Source organism: Arvicola amphibius, chromosome 12 (genome assembly GCF_903992535.2).
Source record: "Arvicola amphibius chromosome 12, mArvAmp1.2, whole genome shotgun sequence".
Classification (NCBI taxonomy): domain Eukaryota; kingdom Metazoa; phylum Chordata; class Mammalia; order Rodentia; family Cricetidae; genus Arvicola; species Arvicola amphibius.
The window spans coordinates 140,134,202-140,142,748 of record NC_052058.2 but is presented as its reverse complement, the minus strand read 5'-3'; the positions used below and the strand labels follow the sequence as shown (position 1 = coordinate 140,142,748).

At 41.9% G+C, this 8,547-nt stretch overlaps 1 pseudogene; it reads right to left on the bottom strand.

The window, feature by feature from the left end:
- Positions 1-585: 585 nt before the first annotated feature.
- Positions 586-7,412, bottom strand: LOC121676954 (annotated as a pseudogene).
- Positions 7,413-8,547: the final 1,135 nt, after the last annotated feature.

Below are 8,547 nucleotides of genomic sequence, written 5' to 3'. Positions count from 1 at the left end.
TGTTGGGAACTTTTGTATCGTTGTGTTGGGTTTTCACTCAATGATGCTTTTGAAAACTTTGAATTTTTACAATTTGTCACATCTTCAAGGAGAAACCCCATGCTGGATGTTCTTCAGCCATTCACTCTACAAACCTCTGCAGATGTGATACGCAGCTCAGTTCTCCTGAGGTCGGGTTAGGTTTTCCTTCTCCCTCCTCTTACATCCCTCCCTACCTTAACCATTGACTGTCCATTCGCTATAGGCGGTGCCTTTGCCATTTCTTCCTTTTTAAAAGCTTCATTAATTTATGTGGACGAGTACTTGGCCTGCATGTACATCTGTGTACCACGCCCCATGCCTGAGGTCCGAAGAGGGTATCAAGATTCCCTGGAACTGGAATTACAGATGGTTGGGAGCCACCGTGTGGGTGCAGGAGCCAAATCTAGGTCCTCTGCAAGAACAGGAAATGCTCTTAACATTCAACACATCTCTCCAGTTATCAGTATAGCTGAGGAGCTGAGGAGTGAGTTTACACATAGTAAGGACTCAGTAAATGTCTGCCAGAGTAAGTGTGTTGAGCAAAGTAAACTTGGACGCCTGACCTCATGGAGAAATCATACCGTAGATCAGATGCAGATTCAAAGCACACACCACCTTCTGGAGCGACCCACCACGGCCCCCAAGACTGTTGCTACCTAACTGACATTGTAACTGTGTCTTTAAAAGGCCATTCTATCTTTCTATGAGACAAGCTGCTTCAAGATGGTGGAGAACATGATAAGACCAGGTGATTCCGTGATTGTGGGGCCTCCAGTCACTCACTCTTCTCTGGCTGTGGAGTGAGTTCCTTGGTTAGAAGTGGAATACCATTACGGTGGATAAGGCATTCTATAAGTCCATGGATGGAAGTTTTGGCAGAAGCATTATAGGCAGGAAAGGCAAATCCATAACAAGAATAAATATCTATTCCATTAAGGGCAAATGGTTATCTTTCCATGGAGAAAGTGCTCCATTGCAGTCAGTCTACCATCAGGTTGCTGGCTGGTCACCCTGGGGAATGGTGCCATACCTGGTGTTGGTCTCTGCTGCTGGCAGATCTAGCACTCAGCAGCAGCTGTAGCCAAGTCAGCTTTGGTGAGTGGCAGTCCATGTTGCTGAGCTCATGCATAACCCCCATCTCTCTGCCACCATGGCCACTTTGTTCATGGGCACACTGGGCAATGACAGGGATGCCTGAGGAAAGAGGCTGATTTCACAGAACAAGTCATCCTATCTACTTGATTACTGAAGTCCTCCTCTGCTGAAGTCACCTTTCAATGAGTGTTTACCTGGCACATAAGTATCTCCACTTCCTACACCTGTTTGGAGAGTTCTATACATATGCTTCTTCCCCAGATGTCTTTCTCACCCTTTTTCTAGTCACTCTCTTTCCAAGTCCCCAGCCATGCAGGCAATCCGTTGACCACAGCCCATAAATCAGTGAGCAACTGTACATCTGGCCTCCTCTTCCTCCAAACAAACTGTATGGCCATGTGTACTGCCCACTGTGAAGGTTTCCCTTCGCCAGTCTTTCAGGGTTGTTCCAGAAAGGGGTTGTAATACTGCAGTTATCCACTTCTGGGTGGTGCCTGCCTAACATGCAGAACCAGAAGTAAATCAAGTCCTAGTCTTCTCGTCCTCGATCAACTGATAATAGGAAACACCTCATGAGGTTATAGTGGGATGGTTGGCAGTAATAGATCGGGTCATTGGAAGTAGGCACCATAGGCATTTGGGTAACTCCTTTATGTAACTTGCTTGTGCCTTTAAGACCCACTCAGGTCCAATCTGGTATATACCATTTCCATTTGATCATAGATGGCTGCTGTGCACATCCTACTTTATGGTTTGGTGGGCAGCTCAGGTCTCATGGTAATTTTGTGGCCCATTGTCAAACGTTCAGTTTCTACTAAGACCCAATCGCAGGCCGAGAGCTGTTTCTCAAAGAGAAAATAATTGTCTGCAGGGCCTTGCTTTAAAATCCTCATGGTTTCTTCTGTGCTTAACCTATGGGTGTCTGCTAAAGGCTCCAAACCATATTCTTATTGATATGTCAAGTAAGTAACATTGTTTCTGCTGTATCATATGGCCCAACATATGCATATGTAACCTGGACCTGTTGAAGAGCCTTCTCCTGTTCCAGGCCCCATAAAAAGCTAGCAACTTTCTGAGCCACTTAGTAAATAGGCCAGAGTAACACACCCAAGTGCGGAATGTGCTGTCTCCTGAATCCAAAGGGGCCCAGTAAACCTGTGCTTCTTTCTTAGTGGTGGGAGGGGCCATGTGCAGTAACTTATTCTTCACCTTAGAAGGAATATCTCCCCCAAGACTGGACTTCTAAGAATTTCATTAAAGTATAAAGTCCTTGAATTTTGGTTAGATGTATTTTTCATTCTCTGACATGCATATGTGTTACCAACAAGTCCAAAGTGGTTGCTACCTTCTGCTCACTTGGTCCAATCAATAGAATGTCATCAATATAGTGGACCAACATGTCTTTTTGTGGAAAAGACAGAGGATCAAGATCCCTTCTATCTAAGTTATGACACAGTGCTGGAGAATGAATATATTCTTGAGGTAAAACTGTAAAGTTATACTGCTGGCCTTGTCAACTAAAAGCAAATTGCTTCTGGTGGTCCTTATGTGCTGAGAAAAAGGCATTTGCAAGATCAATAGCTGCACACCATGTACCAGGAGATGTGCTAATCTGCTCAAGTAAGAACACCACACCTGATACAGCAGCTGTTGTTGGTGACACCACTTGACTGAGTTTTCAGTAGTCAACTGTCTTTCTCCAGGTCCATCCATCTTCTGCACTGACCAGGTAGGAGACTTAAAGAGAGACATCGTGGGAAGCACCACCCCTGTATCTTTCACGTCCTTGGTGGTGGCCCTAACTTCTGCAGTTTCTCTAGGGATGTGACACTCTTTTAGATTCACTATTTTCTCTGGCAGAGGTAACTCTGATGGCTTTCACTTAGTCTTTCTAACCATATTAGCTCTCATTCCACAGGTCAGGGAATCAATGTGAGAATTTCGCCAACTTCTAAGTAGGTCTATTCCAATTATACATTCGGGGACTGGGGAAACAACTACAGGATGAGTTCAGGGACCCACTGGATCTACTGTGAGTTGAACTTCAGTCAAAATTCTATTCATTACCTGACCCCTATAAGTTTCTACTTTAACTGGAGAGCCCCAATGTTTCTTGGGATCTCCCAGAGTCATCATCAGTTTAGACTAGACCAATAGACCTCAGAAAGTCGATTATTTCCTTTCCCCTAGTGTGTAGTTACCCTTGTAATAGGCCATAGATCCCTCTGGGGAAGGACTGGAAAAAGGCTAACAGTAAAACACTCAGGTATTTTATCAAGGTCCTTCCTCATGGGAACCTGGCTATCCCTTCATTCAAAGAGTATGGGGTCTGCACACGGGCTCAAGTCTGAAAATTGGTTCCAGGCCAAGATCTCCTTTTGCTATGATTCAGTGTAGCTTTTCATTTCCTTGAGAATTTTTCTACTTATACAGATTTTAAAAAAAGCCATAGGCTATTCCATGCCTGGAAGCATCATGGTTGATTAGCCAGTACCAAAGGTCCATACATGTCATGCTACCATAAAAATCGCTTTGCCTGTGTTGGCCATGATGGGTTAGGCCATTATGGACACTTCTTTGTCTATGCTGCCTAATACAAAAACTACAATAACCTTGCCTTTGGTGATTAGGTGTTGTCACCTGGCCCCTGCTACTTTGGGGCCAATTAAACCTACTGCATTTAATCCATCCAACTGAGCAGCAGCGTCTCCAGCCCTAAGGTCTGGCACAAGGAAAGGAACAACAACAAACCTCTTCAGCTGTGCTGCTGCCCCCTCACAATTTGGTGTCTTATAGAATTAGTGAAGGGCACATCTTCTGGACTTCCCTTGTGGAGGATTAGGATTTACACAGTGTATGCACTCTAACATTGTAATTTCTCAAAGCCTTAAAGCCCCTTCATCAACACTAAGGCAAGGGATATCAGACATCTTCAAATCCTTTTCAGTAGGCCATCTTTTGACAAATGCTTCAGCCGTCCATTCAAACTTTTGACACCTTTTTTTTTTTAACTGTACAAGCTTCCGTATTAAACCTAGAATCTCCACTCAGTGGGCCAATGTCAATACACTCAGCCTGGTCCAATTTTATGCTCCTTCCACCATTATCCCATACCCTTAAAATCAATTCCCACACACATTCCCCAGACTTCTGCTTGAATGAATCGGCAAACTCATTAAGCTCTTTAGTGGTATAATGCCCCTTCTTATGGACGATTTTCTCTTTCCCCTTTAAGAGCCTGCTTAGTCTCTAGTCTGGTGATAGGTCTAGGAGTAACCACTGAATGGACCCTGACGGACATCAGAATTGTCTTGTCTGGCATCTCCTTTAGAGAAAGTTACCGCTGATTTAGTAGACGATGGAAGTTTAATTTTCCCAGTCAAAGGCAGAAAGGGCGATATTTTAGGGGGTGGAGGTTTGAGTTGGTAAAACAGGACAAAGCAATGTAATTGTCTCCTTAAGTATGTAAAATAGTTCACACCATGAGCTTTCAATACTTTCTGAGCTTCCAGAAGAGGCTTCAGTAACTGGAAAGACTTCAGCAACCGTAGGTAATTTAATAGTTCTGTTCATGGTGATGGACACAGACCTAATTCGCCTGCATTGACTTAGACTTTGAATCCAGGGTGCTGTGCCTACACCCTGTGAGGAACACTGACACACTGCACACCACAACTACTGTTTTGAAGTACCTCATTACAACTGATTTTTAAAAAAAAGCAAATTACCTAATCTGTAATTGGCAAATAAGGGAAGGATATTGGTTCACGGAAGAGCTGTTGGCTCATATCTGACTTTTCCCAACAGGCTACTCTTTTGCAGTAATTAGCAAAATCTTGGTGATGGACAGAGGCTGCAGATAAAAATCTACAGGAATGTCTTCCTTCACAGCAACAGGCTTAGTGACCTTAACAACTGTTAGGCTTTTTCACTAGTAAACCATCTGGTGACACTGTAAGTACTTAGAAAGAAAACTAAAGCCGGGCGGTGGTGGCGCACGCCTTTAATCCCAGCACTCGGGAGGCAGAGGCAGGCGGATCTCTGTGAGTTCGAGACCAGCCTGGTCTACAAGAACTAGTTCCAGGACAGGCTCCAAAGCTACAGAGAAACCCTGTCTCGAAAAAACCAAAAAAAAAAAAAAAAAAAAAAAAAAGAAAGAAAGAAAACTAAAAACTTGAAAGCATTTTCCCTTTCTTAAATGAAGGACCAATGAAAAAGACTGTTTTGGGATGTTTTCTTATTATATCATCATCATCATTTTGTGTACCTCTGGCTATCCTGGAATTCACTTGGTAAAACAGGCTGGCCTCAAACTTGGAGATCCCTCTGCCTCTACCTCCCAAGTGCTAGGATTAAAGGCTTGAGCCACCAGGCCTGACTTGTTTTGTTCTTTGACAAAGCCCGAGTCTAATGTGGCTTGGGCTCACATCAAACTCACTATGTAGCTGAGGATGACTTTAAATCCTGATCATCCTACCTCCACCTTCCTTGTATTGGGATTATAGGTATATGCCAAAACACCCAGCCACACTTTTGATTTTTATAGCAATTAAAATTGGTCTAGGCAATTGCTGATGAACACTCAGCTATCCAGTATGGAAGGAGCCTCAGATTTCAGACTGCAGTGATGAGCATCTATGATACAAGGGACTTCTGCCAGCATCAGAAACCCCTTTCTTGGTTAGTGCTTGATTGACAAGATTGTTCTATCATCTTTCCTTCCTTCCTTTCTCTCTTTCTGTCTGTCTTTTTCTGTTCATCTCTTTCTGTCTGTCTCTGTCTTTCTTCCTTTCCTTCTGTCTGTCTCTTTCGTCTTTCTGTCTCTTCCTTTTTTTTTTCTTTTGTTTGTTTGTCTCTAAAGAGGTCTCATGTAACCTAAGATGGTCTCAAACTTGCCTTAGCCAAGGATGATCTTGTACTCCTGCTGTTTCTCAACTTCTCAAATTTGAAGACCACAGGCCTGCACCCACACATCCAGTTTAAATAATAAAGCTATATGGGATTTTGTGAGTATACAACAGGTATTTCTCTCAGAAATTATACTCATTTGGGCATAAAATTTTGTACTTTCCCCCTTAAGCATGTGTGTAAGAACTCTTCCAGGATATATGCCAAGCACTAGATTTCCCAGTGGTACACTTTTTAAACTATTCTAGGTTTTTTTTTTCAAGCGATTCTTCAAAGTGGTTTCAACAATTTCCACTGCCTCCAGGACGTGAGCATCTTCTCTTTCCTGCTTCCATGCTAATACCTCATGTTCTTAGACCTTTATCTCAACCAATTTCCTAGCTAGGAACTGCTTTCTTGTACTCGTTATAATTTACATTTTCCCAGCTGTTGAAGCTGTGTATATCTTTCCATGCTTCTTGGTCATCTCGGCTTCCTCTTGTTACATACTCAACCCTTCTTAAGGGACATTGCCTTATCGATTTATAGAAATTTTAACACATTCTGAATATATTTCCTTTGTCTACTAAAGTCTACTTTTCTATCCCTCTCACAATATCCCCACCCCCTTAGAGCATACTCCATTATAAGCACACTAGATTTTTTTTTTTGTACAATGCATCCTAGATGCCTGTGGCTTTAGGGTACGGGACACCTAGATGGTACAACTAGAAAGATTTGAAACTTGGGTATTTGTAAAGGTTTCTTTCTTTTTTTATTCTACCCAGACTTTTCACATTCTCCTATTTATAGAACTTCTCTTTATATACAAGGGTTTTCAAAGATTTTTTTTTTTTTGAAGCAAGCGAAAAAGGGAAATCCTCCTGTCTGGACAACTGTTGGCCAGATTTATTTCTTTTGCCAGATTAATAAGAAAAAGATTTTTTGAAGGAAAATTTAGGAAGGTTAGACATCCTGTTTAAGTTGGATCCTGTGTAGACATCTTAACCTCCAGGGAAAACAATCTATTTTATTAAATTCTACTATTCTCATTTTTTAAATATTTGAGTCACAAGCAATCAATCATGCTTTTCTGACAAGTTACCTAAGAAAATCTCCTTTAAACTAAACAATATTGGTTTTCAGACTAAGTGTTCAAAGTGACATTCTGAAAAAAAAACACACAAAAAAACCCTAAATGCAAATACTTGGAGTGTGCCTGGAACTGAAGACTTTGGTGTGTGAAAATGTGAGGAGAAGAAGTAAGCCCTGGCAAAAGGCATCAGAAAAGTAAACGGTGCATCTCTGCAAGTGATTTTGCAACTTGGAACATTCTGGAAGAGTTCCTGATCACAGAGTTCCTTTCGCTCCCAGTCCTGCCACACTCGGCTGCTTCCTTCTGTCCCCATGCAGCTTAGTTAAATTTCTATCAACATTTTCTGTAGGTTAGTCTAGGTATCTAGCTGATGTGGATGCGTATGAAACAGTATTCCCAGACACTCGCTCTTACAACCAATAAATAGCGCTATCAAACTACTGCTTTCTACCCTATAGCCTCAGATGCTAAATCACATTAAATTTGGAAATATGTGTTTTTATGATTAAAAACAGTCATATAATCAAAAAGCTAATTGTAGAATTATCATATGACCTAGGAATTTCATTTCTAGCTGTATACACCAAAGAATTTAAAGCAGAGACTTGTACATCAATATCCTGGTTAGGTTTTTTTTTTGTTGTTGTTGTTGTTAACTTAATACAAGCCAGAGTCAACTGAGAAGAGGGAACCTCATTGAGAAAATGCCATGATTAGGTTGGCCTGTAGGCAAACTTTGGGGGAAATGATGATGATTGATTGATTGATTGATTGATTGATTGATTGATTGATATGGGAAAGCTTTCTCTACTGTGGTGGTGCCAATTTATTATTATTATTATTATTATTATTATTATTATTAATGATTGATATGGGAAAGCTTTCTCCACTGTGGTGGTATCATACCCGCACAGGGGTTTCAAAATTGTATGAGAAAGCAAGATGAGCAAACTATGAAGAACAAGCCGCAAGCAGTGTTCCTCCAGGTGGTCCGCTTCCGTTCCAGCCTTGACTTCCCTTAGAGGTGGAAGGTTTTAGTTAGTTTTCTTTTCCTGTGACAAAAATACCACAACCAAGGTTAGCGGGCTTAAGGTTCCAGAGAGTCCGTGATGGAGGAGTGAAGGCATGGTGGCAGGGACAGCTGAACGCTCACATCTTGAGTTACAAATGGAAGGCAGAGGGAGAGAAAGCACATTGAAAACAGTAGTCTTCTGAAACCTAAAAAGCCCCCCCCCCCCCGTAACACAGCTCCTCCAACAAAGTCACACATCCTAAAACTTCTTAAAAAGGTCAAGTTGGGGACCAAGTATTCAAACACATGACCCTATGGAGGCCATTCTTATTCATGCCACCGTGGAGTGTGACCTGAAAGTTGTAAGATGAGATAAACCTTTTCTTCCCTGCAACTTGCTTTTGGCCATGGTGTTTATCAGAGAAATAGAAATTCT